This window comes from Oryctolagus cuniculus, chromosome 11, assembly GCF_051225735.1.
Source record: "Oryctolagus cuniculus isolate XC-2025 breed Fujian yellow rabbit chromosome 11, ASM5122573v1, whole genome shotgun sequence".
Lineage (NCBI taxonomy): Eukaryota > Metazoa > Chordata > Mammalia > Lagomorpha > Leporidae > Oryctolagus > Oryctolagus cuniculus.
This window is the reverse complement of record NC_142877.1, coordinates 58,932,145-58,947,624: the sequence shown is the minus strand read 5'-3', so window position 1 is coordinate 58,947,624 and position 15,480 is coordinate 58,932,145. Positions and strand designations below refer to the sequence as shown.

Sequence of the window (15,480 nt, the reverse complement as noted above, 5' to 3'; positions counted from 1 at the left end):
AAGACAGTAATGAATTCATTTAGGCCCTGGGGTTCAGCGATGCTGGGTCTCCCATTTGCAAAAGCTCGACTCATCTCATTACAGCAAATTGTCCTATTTCTGGAAAATAAGGAATCATTCCTCCAGCGGGGAATACAGCCATAGCATGCATACACACACACACCCAACCCTTAAAGGAAAAAGGCCCTCCCTGGTCCCGCAAAACTCACCCTGCGGGGTCCGGGTGAGGGACGGGGACGGGGGCGGGGGCGGGGTGCACCGCGGTCCCCGGCGCTCAAGGGTTAATTCTGGCGGTCGCAGAGCACGCCGGGAGTTGTAGTCCCTGGCGCCCGCGGGCTCACAGGAAACAACGCGCCGCCGGCAGTGGACGGGGGCTTCCGGCTCGGCGCGGCTTCCGGCTCTGCGAGTCACCGCGGCGGTTGGTGACTCAAGCACTTTGGAGCGCGGTTTCTGTCCCGGAACTGAAAGGCAGCAATTTACAGTCCCCACCCCTCACCCGAAACCTCCGTACCGAGGCCTGGTGAGTTCCCCTGTTAACACGTCTGCCGGCGAGAGGACTCGGAAGCGAGGGAACGGTGGGGCTGCTGCAGGCGACGCGGAGGTCGCGGAGCCGGAAGCACTTCCTGCGGCCTCTGTCGGTGCCCCGCGCAGTTTGGTGGAAAGAGAAGAGAGGCCGATGCATTACTGTGTCGTTTGGGGCAGTTAACTTGTCAAGTTGTTTTTGTTGTTGTTTTATGATGAGCTGGTCACTGAAATAAATGTTTTTTTTTTTTTTTTTTTTTTTTTTTTGACAGGCAGAGTGGACAGTGAGAGAGAGAGACAGAGAGAAAGGTCTTCCTTTGCCGCTGGTTCACCCTCCAATGGCCGCCGCTGCAGCCGGCGCACCGCGCTGATCCTGGCAGGAGCCAGGAGCCAGGTGCTTTTCCTGGTCTCCCATGGGGTGCAGGGCCCAAGCACCTGGGCCATCCTCCACTGCACTCCCTGGCCATAGCAGAGAGCTGGCCTGGAAGAGGGGCAACCGGGACAGAATCCGGCGCCCCAACCGGGACTAGAACCCGGTGTGCCGGCGCCGCAAGGTGGAGGATTAGCCTATTGAGCCACGGCGCCGGCTAAAATAAATGTTAAAAAATGTACAGTTAAGCCTGGTCACCTGCCTCAGATTTCCAACTCGAGGTCTCCATGGATCCGAAAATGCTCACGGCATCGCAAAAATAATACCCTGGGGTTGGCGTGGTGCTGGCGGCCGGGGCCACGCGCAGGTGTGCAGGGAGCCGAGCGTCACGGGGCGAGGCGCGAGTGAACTCTATGGGTCGTGTGAGTGGTGGTTGTGGGTGGGGAAAGCTGCTCGGAAGAGAAGAAAGGGTTTGTACCGCAGACTTAGCGGCGGTGACGACGCTTGCCGGTTCCCGGAGGCCGCGCAGGTGAGGGCCTGGTGAAAAGGCGGGGAGCCTGAGAGAGCGCCCAGCGTGCTCAGGTTCGACTCCCGTTCCCGCCAGCTGTGGTCCTGGGTTCTCCCATCAGAGTCAGAAGAGTGTGCCCCACCGGGAGCATTAGCTGTGTTAACATTTGTAAAAAAAAAAAAAAACAGTGTCTGGCAGCCGAAGTTTTGTAAAGTGTTACATGAATGTGCTTTAGTCTTCCCAGTACATGACATAGATGGTGTTTTCCCCATAAAAACAATTTTTTTTTTTTTTTTAATTTGAGAGAGACAGAGCTGTTTCATGTCCCAAATGCTCTCAACAGCCAGGGCTGGGTCAAGGCTGAGGCCAGCAGCTGTTAACTCAAGCAGGTCTCATGTGAGTGACAGGAACCCAGTGAACTGAGCCATCATGACTTGTACTATCAGGAACCATGGATCAGAGGCCAGGTATTGAGCACAGGTAATGAATATGGGACATAGGCTCTAGAACCACTAGATAGACCAAATGCCCACCCTGGTGTTTCCTCCAGTTTACACCCAGGAAGGGTCAGTAGGTATGAAGGCTTTGAGAGCAAGAAGGACTATATTTCTTATAAGTGTTTGATTCATTTTTTTCTCCCCCTTTCTCCAATCTATGGCCAACTCTTAGCACTTTGCCAAATGTGAGTGGTTATGGCATCTGCTGACTTTGTAGCATTTTCAGTCTGTTTTATAGGGAAATGCTGCAATAGAGAGAAGACCCTTGGCAAACACACACTGAAAGACTGGCCTTCATTGTCTGTGCTGTGCCTGTCTTTCGTTCATAAATAACACAGCTGGGAGCAGACATTCAGCCTAATGGTTAAGGCACCTGTGGCCCACATTGGAGTGCCTGGGTTTGAGTCCCAGCTCTGGCTCCTGAGGCCAGTGATGCCTCAAGTAATTGAATCCTTGCCACTCAGGTGAGAAACCTGGATTGAGTTCTTCACTCCTGGATCTGACCCCAGCTTAGACCTGTTACTGACATTTGGGGAGTGAACTAGCAGGTGAGAACACACACGCATTCTCTCTCTCTCTCTCTTTTTTTTTTTTTTTTTTTTTGACAGGCAGAGTGGACAGAGAGAAAGGTCTCCCTTTTCCATTGGTTCACCCCCCAATGGCTGCTGCAGCCGGTGCACCGCCCTGATTCGAAGCCAGGAGCCAGGTGCTTCTCCTGGTCTCCCATAGGGTGCAGGGCCCAAGGACTTGGGCCATCCTCCACTGCACTCCGGGTCACAGCAGAGAGCTGGACTGGAAGAGGGGCAACCGGGACAGAATCCGGTGCCCCGACCGGGACTAGAACCCGGTGTGCCGGTGCCGCAGGTGGAGGATTAGCCTATTGAGCCGCGGCGCTGGCCACACATTCTCTCTGAAAAGATTTTTAAAAAATTTTTTTTATTTTCTTTTTCGGGCTTAAAAACTCTCTGTGGCATAGAGGCTTGGACTGCTGCCTGTGGCACTGCCATCCTTTATAGGTACTGGTTCAAGTCCTTGCTATTCTGTTTTCTTTCTTTATTTTTTTGTTTTTAAAGATTTATTTATTTTACTTGAAAGATTTACACAGAGAAGGAGAGAAAAAAAGAGAGGTCTTCATCTGCTGGTTCACTTCCCAGATGGCCACACTGGCCGGAGCTGTGCTGATCCGAAGCCAGGAGCCAGGAGCTTCTTCTGGGTCTCCCATGCGGGTGCAGGGGCCCAAACGCTTGGGCCATCTTCCACTGCTTTCCCAGGCCATAGCAGAGAGCTGGATTGAAAGAACAGGGGCTGGCGCTGTGGCAGAGCAAGTAAAGCTGCTGCGTGAAGTGCCAGCATCCCATATGGGCGCCGGTTCAAGACCCAGATAGAGCTCCCAGCCCCTGACTCCATCCTGGTCAGTACAGCCATTTGGGGAGTGAACCAACCAATGGAAGATTCTCTGTCTCTCCCTCTCTCCCTCTCTGTAACTCTGCCTTACAAATAAATAAATGAACATTTAAAAAAATTAAAACTAAGGATTTTAGTTATTTATTTGAAAGGCAGAGCAACAGAGAGAAGGAAATTCAGAGACTTCTGCCAGTTCATTCTCCAAATGTCTGCAGCAACCAGGACTGGACCAGGCCGAAGCCAAGAACCAGGAACTCCATTCTGGTTTTCCACATGGGTAGCGGGACCCAAGCATTCGAGCTATCATCCACTGCCCTCCCTGGTGCATTAGCAGGAAGCTGGATTGAAAATGGAGAGGCTGGGATTTGAACCGGCGCTACAATATAGGATGTGAGTTTACCTGCTGTACCACATTTATTTATTTGTTATAACACAAACTGGACTAAACATAGTCTTCAAAAAAAGACCTATTTGAGCCGGCGCCGTGGCTCAATAGGCTAATCCTCCACCTTGCGGCGCCGGCACACCGGGTTCTAGTCCCGGTTGGGGCGCCGGATTCTGTCCCGGTTGCCCCTCTTCCAGGCCAGCTCTCTGCTATGGCCAGGGAGTGCAGTGGAGGATGGCCCAGGTGCTTGGGCCCTGCACCCCATGGGAGACCAGGAAAAGCACCTGGCTCCTGGCTCCTGCCAGGATCAGCGCGGTGCGCCGGCTGCAGCGGCGGCCATTGGAGGGTGAACCAGCGGCAAAGGAAGACCTTTCTCTCTCTGTCTCTCTCTCTCACTGTCCACTCTGCCTGTCAAAAAAAAAAAAAAAAAAAGACCTATTTGAAAGGCAGCATTAGGGATAGATCTTCCATCTCTGCTAGTTCACTTTCCAAATAGCTGCAATGGCCAAGAGCCAAGAGCTGCTTTTGGGTTTCCCACATGGATGGCAGGGGCCCAGGCACTTGGGCCATCTTCTGCTTTCACATTTGCATTAGCAGGGAGCTAGATTGGAAGTGGAGCAGCCGGAACTGGAACCTATGCCCATGTGGGATGCCAGCACTGCAGGCAGCAGCTTAACCTCCCCTGCCACAACCACAACACTGGCCCCTAAACACAGTCTTCATTCACATTATGTGTATGGAGTACCTGTAATACATGCCAGTCTCACTAATCTTCCCCACCTTGGATGTGATTTGTATGTTGGAAATTGCGTGTTTATTCTAAATAATTAGGAAGAGTATATCTCCAAGGAAAAAAGAATAGGTTAAAAACCCAATAGAACAATTACTGGTATCACACAGCACTATAGCTCTTTTTTTCCCTTTTTTTTTTTAAAAAAAAAAAAGATTCTATTATTTATTTATTTGAGAAGTAGAGTAACAGACAGTGAGAGGGAGAGACACAGAGAAAGGTCTTTCTTCCGTTGGTTCACTCCCCAGATGGCCACAACGGCTGGAGCTGTGCTGATTCGAAGTCAGGAGCCAGGTGCTTCTTCCTAGTCTCCCATGCAGGTGCAGGGGCCCAAGCACTTGGGACATCCTGTACTGCTTTCCCAGGCCATAGCAGAGAGCTGGATCAGAAGTGGAACAGCCAGAACTTGAATTGGCACTCATATGGGATGCCGGCACTGTTTTACCCACTATACCACAGCAGTAGCTCCCCAAGTCATTTTTTAAAAAGATATTTATTTTAATTTGTTTGAAAAGCAGAGAGAGAGAGGGAGAGACATACAGAGATCTCCCATCCACTGGTCACTCCCCAAATCCCCAGGGTCTTCTTCCCAGGCCTGGGGAGCTAGAATTGGGAGTGGAGCTGCGACTCAAACCTAGGCCCTCTGAAATATGACACAGACATTCCAAGAGGTGTCTTAACCCTGATACCAAACACCTAGCCCCACCCTTCATCATTTTTAAGCACTTGTATTAGTTGTAAGATATAAACAAAAATAAGCTTTATAGTAAGTAATGCTAGTTTTGATTTTGCAATGTTCTAAAACTGGTTCACAGACTTGGCTGTTCTCCAGAGTCTCCTGGGAGCTTCATAAACAGATAGACTGCCAGACTCTGTCCCCAAAGATTCTGACTTGAGGTCTGTGTTAGGTCCTGGGAATCTTTCTGAAATATTTTTAGCCTACTGGAAAGTACAGAGAATAAACTGCCACACAGGTAACAATGGCTGTAATAAGTGGAGCGATCTTTTCAAACTGTGCATATGATCATGTCATCTCCCTACTTAAAATCCTTCTACATTTTTAAAAAGATGTATTTATTTATTTGAAAGGCAGAGGCTCAAAGAGAGGGAGGAACAGAGAGAGAATCTTCCATCCTCTGGTTCACTCCCCAAATGGCCACAACAGCCAGGATGGCCAGGCTGAATGAAGCCAGGAGCTAGAAATTCCATATGGATCTTCCACATGGGTGGCAGAGGCTCAAGCTCTTGGGCTATCTTTCATTTCTGTCCTTGGGACGTTAGCAGGAAGCTGGGTCAAAAGCAGAGCAGCCAGCACTCAAGCTGACACACCAGTATGGAATGCTTGGGTCAGCCGTGGCCCGCCTTTCATGTTTTGGTCAAGACTCCTTACAGTGAAGGCCTATTCTGTAGGACAGCAGGTTAAGCAGCCACCTGCAATGCCAACATCCCATACTAGCTTGGGTTCAGTTCCCACCTGCTCCACTTCCAATCCAGCTCCCTGCTAATGGCCTGGGAAAAGCAGCAGAAGATGATTCAAGTACTTGAGTCCTTGCCACCCAGATGAAGCCCCTACATCCAGGCATGGCCCAGTCCCAGCTGTTGCCGCCATCTGGGGAATGAATCAGCAGATAAAAGATTGATCTCTTTCTCTGTAACTCTGCCTTTCAAATTAATCTTTTTTTTTTTTTTTTTAAAGATTTATGTATTTATTTGAAAGAGTTACAGAGAGGCAGAGACAGAGAGAGAGGACTTTGTTTGCTGGTTCACTCTCCAGATAGCCACACTGGCTGTAGCTGAGCCGATCTGAAGCCAGGAGCTTCTTCCAGGTCTCCCTTGTGGGTACAGGGGCCCAAGGCCCTGGGCCATCTTCCACTGCTTTCCTAGGCCATAGCAGAGAGCTGGATCAGAAGTGGAACAACTGCCGGCGCCGCGGCTCACTAGGCTAATCCTCCGCCTAGCGGCGCCGGCACACCGGGTTCTAGTCCCGGTCGGGGCGCCGGATTCTGTCCCGGTTGCCCCTCTTCCAGGCCAGCCCTCTGCTGTGGCCAGGGAGTGCAGTGGAGGATGGCCCAGGTGCTTGGGCCCTGCACCCCATGGGAGACCAGGAAAAGCACCTGGCTCCTGGCTCCTGCCATCGGATCAGCGCGGTGCGCCGGCCGCAGCGCGCCGACCGCGGCGGCCATTGGAGGGTGAACCAACGGCAAAGGAAGACCTTTCTCTCTGTCTCTCTCTCTCACTGTCCACTCTGCCTGGCAAAAAAAAAAAAAAAAAAAAAAAAAAAAAGAAGTGGAACAACTGGGACTTGAACCGGCGCCCATATGGGCGGCACTGCAGGCAGTGGCTTCACCTGCTATGCCACAGCACTGGCCCCCTCAAGTTAATAAATCTTTAAATATAAGATAAAAATAAATCCTCAACAGTGGCCCAGAAAAAGTTTCAAACACATCTTGCCTGTACCAGCCACATGTCTACCAGCCATACCTGCTAGCATAGATCTTCACAGCTGTCCAGTGTCCTCACAGCTCAGACTGTTCTCTTGGCCTTTTATGTACCACCACCCCCTGCCCTGATGCACACACACACACACACACACACACTGTACTTCCAGAACCAAGCAGAAGCATGGGCTGGTACATAGATATTAGGCCCGCAAATAATTATAGCATGAATGGATGTTTGGATGAAAGGACAGTCACATAGATAGTAGTGACTCCATAGGTAGGTTGGAGATTCAAGAATTGAGAAAGTTCCTATGTATTGAATTCTGATTTTTACCCTGGTGGTAGGTGAGGTGATTCAGTTTACTAAGATAGGAACTCATGGGAGGTAACTTGAGAAAGAGTGAAGAACTGAAATAGGTGCTGTGAAGGATGGCTTACCAACAAGTGTTGACCGAGTGCCTGCTGCACTCTGCACATGAACTTGGCTGAGCAGCATGGAGGGTGGTTGCAGTGGGAGATCCTGAGTTAGTATCCCCAAGGCAGCAGTTTCCTTCTAGCAGTACTTGAACCAGACAGAAGGGGCAGCTGGAACAGTTAAGTTTTGTGGATGGATAATTGTGAGATCAAGAGAGTTGGGATTCTGGATGAAAGAGGCTTTATAGCCCAGGCCAGATGGAGGAGTCTATGGGAGTGGGCTGTTAGATTGACAGGATTCAGTGTCAGTAGGGCTGGAGTTTCAATGAAGTTGAAGAAGTGAGATTGTTGGAGATCTCAGGATTGTGGTTGGAGAAAAGAGTGCACTTGAGATTAGATTTTAGGTGATACAGAAGACAGGAACAGGAACTGGCATTGTGGCAAAGGTTAAGCTGCTTCTGGGGACACCCACATCTCATATTGAAGTGCCTGGGACTGAGTGTAAGCGCCTCTACTTCTGGTCCAGCTTCCTGGAGGTAGCAGATGATACTTGGGTTTCTGCCAACCACAAGGGAGACTCAGATGGATTTTCTGGTTCCTGGCTTCGGTATAGCCCAGCCCTGGCTGTTGCAGCTATTTAGAATGAACCAGTAGATGGTTCCCTCTCTTTTTCTCTCCCCACCCCCCACTTTGAAATATTTTTAAAAACTAAATTTTAAAAAGTCGTGTTTTTTGTTTTGGTTATTTATTTATCTTTTTTTAAAGAAGACAGAACTAGGATAAGTGGCCCTGGGAATGGAGGGTTGAAAGTTTAGGGATGCATAGGTTATTGGATTTGAGGATTTTTTTTTTTTTTTTGAAAAATTTACTTATTTATTTGAGAGGCAAAAAGCGAGGTCTTCCATCTGCTGGTTCACTCCCCAGATGGCGCAATGGCCGGAGCTGGGCCCATCCAAAGCCAGGAGCCAGGAGCTTCCTCCAGGTCTCTCTTTTTTTTTTTTTTTTTTTTTTGCCAGGCAGAGTGGACAGTGAGAGAGACAGAGAGAAAGGTCTTCCTTTGCCGTTGGTTCACCCTCCAATGGCCACCGCGGCCGGCGCGCTGCGGCCGGCGCACCGCGCTGAACCGATGGCAGGAGCCAGGAGCCTGGTGCTTTTCCTGGTCTCCCATGGGGTGCAGGGCCCAAGCACCTGGGCCATCCTCCACTGCACTCCCTGGCCACAGCAGAGGGCTGGCCTGGAAGAGGGGCAACCGGGACAGAATCCGGCGCCCCGACCGGAACTAGAACCCGGTGTGCCGGCGCCGCTAGGCGGAGGATTAGCCTAGTGAGCCGCGGCGCCGGCCCCTCCAGGTCTCTTATGTGGGTGCAGGGGACCAAGCACTTGAGCCATCTTCTGCTGCTTTCCCAGGCCATTAGCAGGGAACTAAATCAGAAGTGGAGCAGCCAGGACTCAAACCTGTACCCATATGGGACGCCAGCACTGCGGTTGGAGGTTTAACCTACTATGCCACAGCATCGGTCCCAAGGAAAATATTCTTAAGACTATTTCAACTGAAAGTAGCAAAAATCTGACTTAAACTGGCCAAACAATAAAAGGGATTTATTGGCTTATGTCATGGAAAGGTCAGGAGGTAGGGCAGACTATTGGTTTATTTTGATCTGGAAGTTCACAGTGTAATGAAGGGACCCGTACTCTAATTCTCTTGTCACTATGCTGCATTTGTCAGCTTCTCTCTCTCTCTCTCTCTCTCTTTTTTTTTTTTTTTTTTTTTTTGACAGGCAGAGTGGACAGTGAGAGAGAGAGACAGAGAAAAAGGTCTTCCTTTTTTTGCCGTTGGTTCACCCTCCAATGGCCGCCACAGCCGGCGCGCTACGGCCAGCGCACCGCGCTGATCCAATGGCAGGAGCCAGGTGCTTATCCTGGTCTCCCATGGGGTGCAGGGCCCAAGCACTTGGGCCATCCTCCACTGCACTTTCGGGCCACAGCAGAGAGCTGGCCTGGGAGAGGGGCAACCGGGACAGAATCCGGCGCCCCAACCGGGACTAGAACCCGGTGTGTCGGTGCCGCAAGGCGGAGGATTATAGTGAGCCGCGGCACCGGCCAAGCTTCTCTTGACCATTGGAATCAACTCCTGGACTTCACCCTGAGCAACTTACAAAAATGTCCATCTGGGGCTGGTGTTATGGAAAGCAGGTTAAGCTGCCGCCTGTGATGTTGACATTCCCATATTGGAGTACCAGTTTGAGTACCATCTTTTCTGCTTACAATACAGCACCCTGCTAATGCACCTGGGAAGGCAGCAGAAGATGGGCTAAGTAATTAGGCCCATTCCTCCAATGTGGGAGACCCACATGAAGCTCCAGGCTCCTGGCTTCAGCCTGGACCAGCACTGACCATTGTGGCCATCTGGGGAGTGAACCAGCAGATAGGCTGCCTTTCTCTTTGTGTCCCTCCCTCCCTCTGTCTCTTGCTATTCCTTCCAAATAAATAAATAAAATCTTTAAAAAGAACAGGGAAAATGTCCATCTGCCCTTGAGCAAATTGCTGTGGTCAGGAAATATAACGTCTTGATTGGCATAAGCATGGGTTATCACACACCCCTGTAGCAAGGAGGTTGCTGTTGCTCTGATTCACCTAGACCACCCAGAGTGTACCTCTCACCCTGCAGGTAGATTGGGGTCAGTCTAAATGGGAAGGAGTGGAAAGGACTATGAGGGAGGGGGCCAGCAGCACCCAGCACAGCAGGCAATGCTGCAAGTCACAGAATGACCTTCGTCAGTGAGCCCTGCACATACCAGGAACTAGTGATAGCAGGACTCAGGGTGCCAGACCCTTTGGTAACTGTTGAGGAATGACCAGGTGCTTAGTGAATGGCAGGTAAGAGAGGATAGAAACAAAGGAGCTGGGATTTTTACACATCTGTGGGTGATGATGAGGGAGCAGTACTGGGGGTGGGGCGGGGCAGAGAATGCAGAGCCTGTAGCAGTCTCCCTGGGAGGATGCGCCAGGTGAATGAAGTGTCTTAGGAAGTGAGCAGGCTCAGGGGAGTCCAGAGTGAGCTTTGTGTCAGTGAAGTTGGAGAACTGTAAGGGGTGGAGTGGATGGGAAATGTTAGGTGGAAGGGAAGCAGGAAGAGACTGTATTGTGGCTCTTCAGCTCCTCTCCCAGGAGCCTGGAAGCAGGGACCTAAGCACTTGGGCCATCATCCACTGCCTCCAGGGTGCTGGATCAGTTGAGGCATAGCCAGGACTCCAGCTGGTACTCCAATATGGGATGCTGGCATCACAAGCTATGGCTTAACCCACTGTGCCACAGTACCCACCCCACTACCTTCACTTCTGATGACAATCATTAAACTATGGTGCATTTATTTGATGGAATTATATACAGTCATTATATGTTTTCAAAAAATAGTGAGCTATAAAAATGCTTATATGTTAAGGGAAGAGAAAGTTACAGTGATTCTAATTTTTAAATATGTGTTCCAATAACCGTGTTAGCTTTTCCTCGTGTTGGTCACCTCAAGGCCTTACAAAAGGCTGCAGTAGTTCCAGGCATCACATCCTCATACAGTGACCCAAGCAGAAATGAAGGAGCAGTGAAGGCTTTCTTCTGTTTCTCCAGTCCCTAGCTGACTTTCCCTTATGTTTTGTTGACCAGAGCTAGGTCAGAGTCATTTCAAGTTGCAGAGGAAGCCGGGAAAGTGAGTATATAGCAGAGAGGATCCTGTGTAATCCCCCTGGCAGGCGTACTGCCTCCGGGCACACGCTGGGGTGTGTACTGTAGGGAGGAGGGGAAGTGGCTGCTGGGTAGACAGTTGTGTTCCACACCCACTTAACTACAGCACATTATTGGTCCAATAAAGTCACATTCCAGGAAGGTAGTATTGCAGACACCAGTGCCTGCGTGCAGCCAGAACTGACTTCCCCCGGAAAGGCAGGCATCGTTCCTGTGTGTGTGTGTGTGTGAAGTCAGCTGTTCTAAGAAACAACAGAAGCGGGCCGGCGCCGCGGCTCACTAGGCTAATCGGGTTCTAGTCCTGGTCGGGGCGCCGGATTCTGTCCCGGTTGCCCCTCTCCCAGGCCAGCTCTCTGCTGTGGCCAGGGAGTGCAGTGGAGGATGGCCCAGGTGCTTGGGCCCTGCACCCCATGCGAGACCAGGATAAGTACCTGGCTCCTGGCTTCGGATCAGCGTGGTGCACCGGCCGCAGCACGCCAGCCGCGGTGGCCATTGGAGGGTGAACCAATGGCAAAGGAAGACCTTTCTCTCTGTCTCTCTCTCTCACTGTCCACTCTGCCTGGCAAAAAAAAAAAAAAAAAAAAAGGCATGTTTAATTTCTAAGACCATTGACCCTTAATTTGTTTGACATGTGCAACCATGTCTGAATTGTGCTCATCTTGTCCTTAATGTGTAGATCAGTATCTTCTCCCTTTTATATTCGGAACTTGAAAGGGTTAGGAAAGAGACTTCTGGGAGGGGAGGATTCATGCCATATCCTCTAGTTTTCTGGAAATGTAATTACTTAAAGTGATAAACTAGGTCAAGAGTGTTTCTTAAAATCACACACAGCAGAATTCCTGGTTGTGTTGTCTGAAGCCAGCTAGAACAGACAGCTTCGGGCCATAAACTCCATGCCTAATGATTGGGCAAAGAGTTCCTCTACCCTGTGTGAATTTTAAAAAATTTTTATTTATTTATTTTAAGGCATAGTGGCAGGGGGTAGGGAGAGGGGGTGCAAGACAGAGATCTTCTATCCACTGGTTCACTCCCCAAATATCTTCAACAGCTGGAGCTGGGCCAGACTGAAGCCAGGAGCCAGGAACTCCATCTGGGTCTCCCATGTGAGTGGCAGGAACCCAAATACTTGGACAGTCATCTCCTGCCTCCAGGGATGTATTAGCAGGAATTGGGATTGGAGGAGGAGTAGCTGAGACTCGAACTGGTATTCCAATATGGAATGTGGGTATTCCAAGCAGTGACTCAACCCACTGCACCACAAATTCGACCCCCTAATATCGTGGAGGGGTGAGGAGCAGCAGCATCTAAGACTTTCTAATGGCCGAAGCTTGGAATCCTCTTAAGTTGGTGGGAAGGAAGTTGAGATGGCAGAAGAAACACAATATGTAGAAAGGGATCACTAAAAATAGCAGCTGGGGCCAGCGCTGTGGCACAGTCGGTAAAGCTGCCACTTGCGACATCAGCATCCCACATTGACACCGATTCGTGTCCCAGCTGCTGCTCTTCTGATCCAGCTCCCTGCTGATGTGCCTGGGAAAGCAGTGGGAGAGACCCACTGTGGGCTTCTGTACCCACATGGGAGACCTAGAGGAAGCTCCTAGCTCCTGGCTCTGGCCTGGCCCAGCCCTGGCTGTTGCCACCATTTAGAGGGTGAACTAGTGGATAGAAAAATCTCTCTACCTCCCCTCCTCTCTCTGTAACTCTGCCTTTGAAATAAGTTAAATCTTAACAGCAAACAGCAGCTTGGTGGATGTGGGCTTAATTCAGTTTTTGCTGAAGTGAATTTTGAGGGGTAGGTGGTTTGGTTAAGGCACCATGTGGGATGCCTGCATTCCTTACCAGAGTGCCTGGGTTTGAGTCCTGGTCTTACTTTACTTTCAGCTTCTTGATAATGTGCACCCTGACAGGCCTAAGTGGTTGAGTCTGATACCCACACAGGAGGCCCTGGATTTGAGGTTCTGGCTCCTGGCTTTGGCATGGGCCAGCCTGGGGTGTCATAGACATTTGAGGAGTGAACCAGTGCGTGGAAGAGCTGTATGGATAAGAGATCTTTCTTTTTCACTCTTTACCTTTCAAATAAAAGGAGTAAATAAAATTTAGGAGCAGACATTGTGGCACAGTGGGTTAAACCGCCACTTGGGACACTCACATCCCGTATGGCAGCACCTGGAATCAAGTCCTGTCTAACCTTTTTAAGATTTTTTTTTTAAGATTTATTTTTATGTGAAAGAGTTACAGAGGAGAAACAGCGAGAGATCTTCCATCTGCTGGTTAGCTCCCAAATAGCTGCAACAGCCGAGGCTGCGCCAGGTCAAAGCCAGGAACCCAGAGCTTCTGGAATCAAGTCCTGCTTCTTATAGGTCTCTCATGTGGGTGCAGGGACCCAAGCACTTGGGCCATTTTTTTTGTCTACTTTCCCAGGCACATCAGCAGGGACCTGGATTGGAAGTGAGAGAGATAGCTGGGTTCCAAACCAGTGCCTATATGAGATGCCAACATCACACGCAGTGGCTTAATCTGCTACACCACAGCCCCAGATCCAGCTTTCTGCTAATGCACCTGTTATGCTGCAGGTAGTGGCCCAAGGACTTGGGTTCCTGCCACTCACGTGGGAGACCCAGATTGATTTCCAGGCTCCTGGCTTTGGCCTGGGCCAGCCTGGATGTTGTAGGCATTTGAGGAGTGAGCCAATAGTTGAAGATCTGTGTCTTGTCTCTCCCTGTTTCAGTGACCTTGCCTTTCAAATACATACACAAATATTTTAAAGATTTATTCATTTATTTGAAAGTTAGAGTTACACAGAGAAGAGAAGCAGAGAGAGAGAGAGAGGTTTTCCATCCGATCGTTCACTCCCCATTTGGCCACAACAGCCAGAGCTGTGCTGATCCAAAGCCAGGAGCTTCTTCCAGGTCTCCCACATGGATGCAGGGGCTATCCTCCACTGCTTTCCCAGGCCATAGCAGAGAGCTGGATCAGAAGTGGAGCAGCCAGGTCTGAACCGGCGCCCATTTGGGATGCTGGTGCTTCAGGCCAGGGCGTTAACCCACTGCACCACAGCGCCGGACCCCCCCATGTCTTCTTGCCTTTTCTCTGTGTAACTTTTTCAAATACATAAACAATATTTTTGAAGAATTTTTATTTTTTTATTTTATTTTTTTATTGACAGGCAGAGTGGACAGTGAGCGAGAGAGACAGAGAGAAAGGTCTTCCTTTGCCATTGGTTCACCCTCCAATGGCTGCCACAGCCGGCGCGCTGATCCGATGGCAGGAGCCAGGTGCTTCTCCTGGTCTCCCATGGGGTGCAGGGCCCAAGCACCTGGGCCATCCTCCACTGCACTCCCTGGCCACAGCAGAGGGCTGGCCTGGAAGAGGGGCAACCGGGACTAGAACCCGGTGTGCCGGCGCCGCTAGGCGGAGGATTAGCCTAGTGAGCCGCGGCGCCGGCCGAAGAATTATTTTTAAAAAGACTTGTGTATATGGGGCCGGCACTGTGGTGCAGTGGGTTAAAGCCCTGGCCTGAAGCGCCGGCATCCCATATGGGCGACGGTTCTAGTCCCAGCGGCTCTTCTTCTGATCCAGCTCTCTGCTATGACCTGGGAAAGCAGTGAAATATGGCCCAAGTCCTTGGGCCCCTGCACCCATGTGGGAGACCCGGAAGAAGCTCCAGCCTCCTAGCTTCAGATGGGCGTAGCTCCAGCCGTTATGGCCAGTTGGGGAGTGAACCAGATGGAAGACCTCTCTCTGCCTCTCCTCTGTGTAATTTGTAGCTCTGAGCTTAGTCTCTTCCCCTGAGTCTTCCGTCTCCTGCCAGTGAGCAGCATCCCAAGGTTTATTATATTATTCTGGGAAAGATGAAAAATTCTGTGAGGCAGTTAGGAAAGCCCCCCGATTCCTCTTGCAGCATGCATGTTTTTGGTAGTGAAATCGATTGATCTCATTCTCCTTTCGTTTGGCAGTGAGGACAGATGGCACACAGCTCCTGTAGCCTGAGTTCCAGGATGCCTCCTGCAGGGAGCCGAGGTAAAACATTTCCTGTCAGCCCCCGCCCGCCCCCGACAATGGGCCTGAAGCCCTTTTGGACATGGCCAAGCACACCTCATGGCACAAGAGGCCCCGACCTCCAGGTGTGCCGGGTTGAGAAGTCCTTTCCCTGGCAAGCACCCAAGGCGATCGTGGTCACAGACAGGGTGGGGAGTGACGGCCTCACCACTGTGACCAACAGCACTTCTGAAACAGCAGCAGCTACCTGAGCACCAACATTCCCGGTGCCTGTGACGGCAGTCGGCTTGGACCATTAACGAAATGGATGTGATTGGCGTGCCTGGGAAAGCCATGGAAGAGGCCCAGGCTTTGGCAGATGGAATAAACAACTGACTGGTAGGTAAGATTTCCTGTCCTTGAGGAAAAAGGG

At 50.6% G+C, this 15,480-nt stretch overlaps 1 long non-coding RNA gene across 4 annotated transcripts in view; it reads left to right on the top strand.

Moving 5' to 3' along the window:
- Nucleotides 1-324: 324 nt before the first annotated feature.
- LOC138844361 (uncharacterized) overlaps nt 325-15,480 on the top strand; it is a 29,421-nt gene continuing 14,265 nt past the window's right edge. For 2 of the 4 annotated variants that reach the window (XR_011380096.2, XR_011380095.2), the window contains exons 1-3: nt 342-520; nt 15,026-15,089; nt 15,292-15,450. This is a non-coding gene — a long non-coding RNA (uncharacterized LOC138844361). Of the gene's footprint in view, nt 521-15,025; nt 15,090-15,291; nt 15,451-15,480 lie in introns of all 4 variants that reach the window. The other 2 variants (XR_011380094.2, XR_011380093.2) reach the window with 2 other exon arrangements.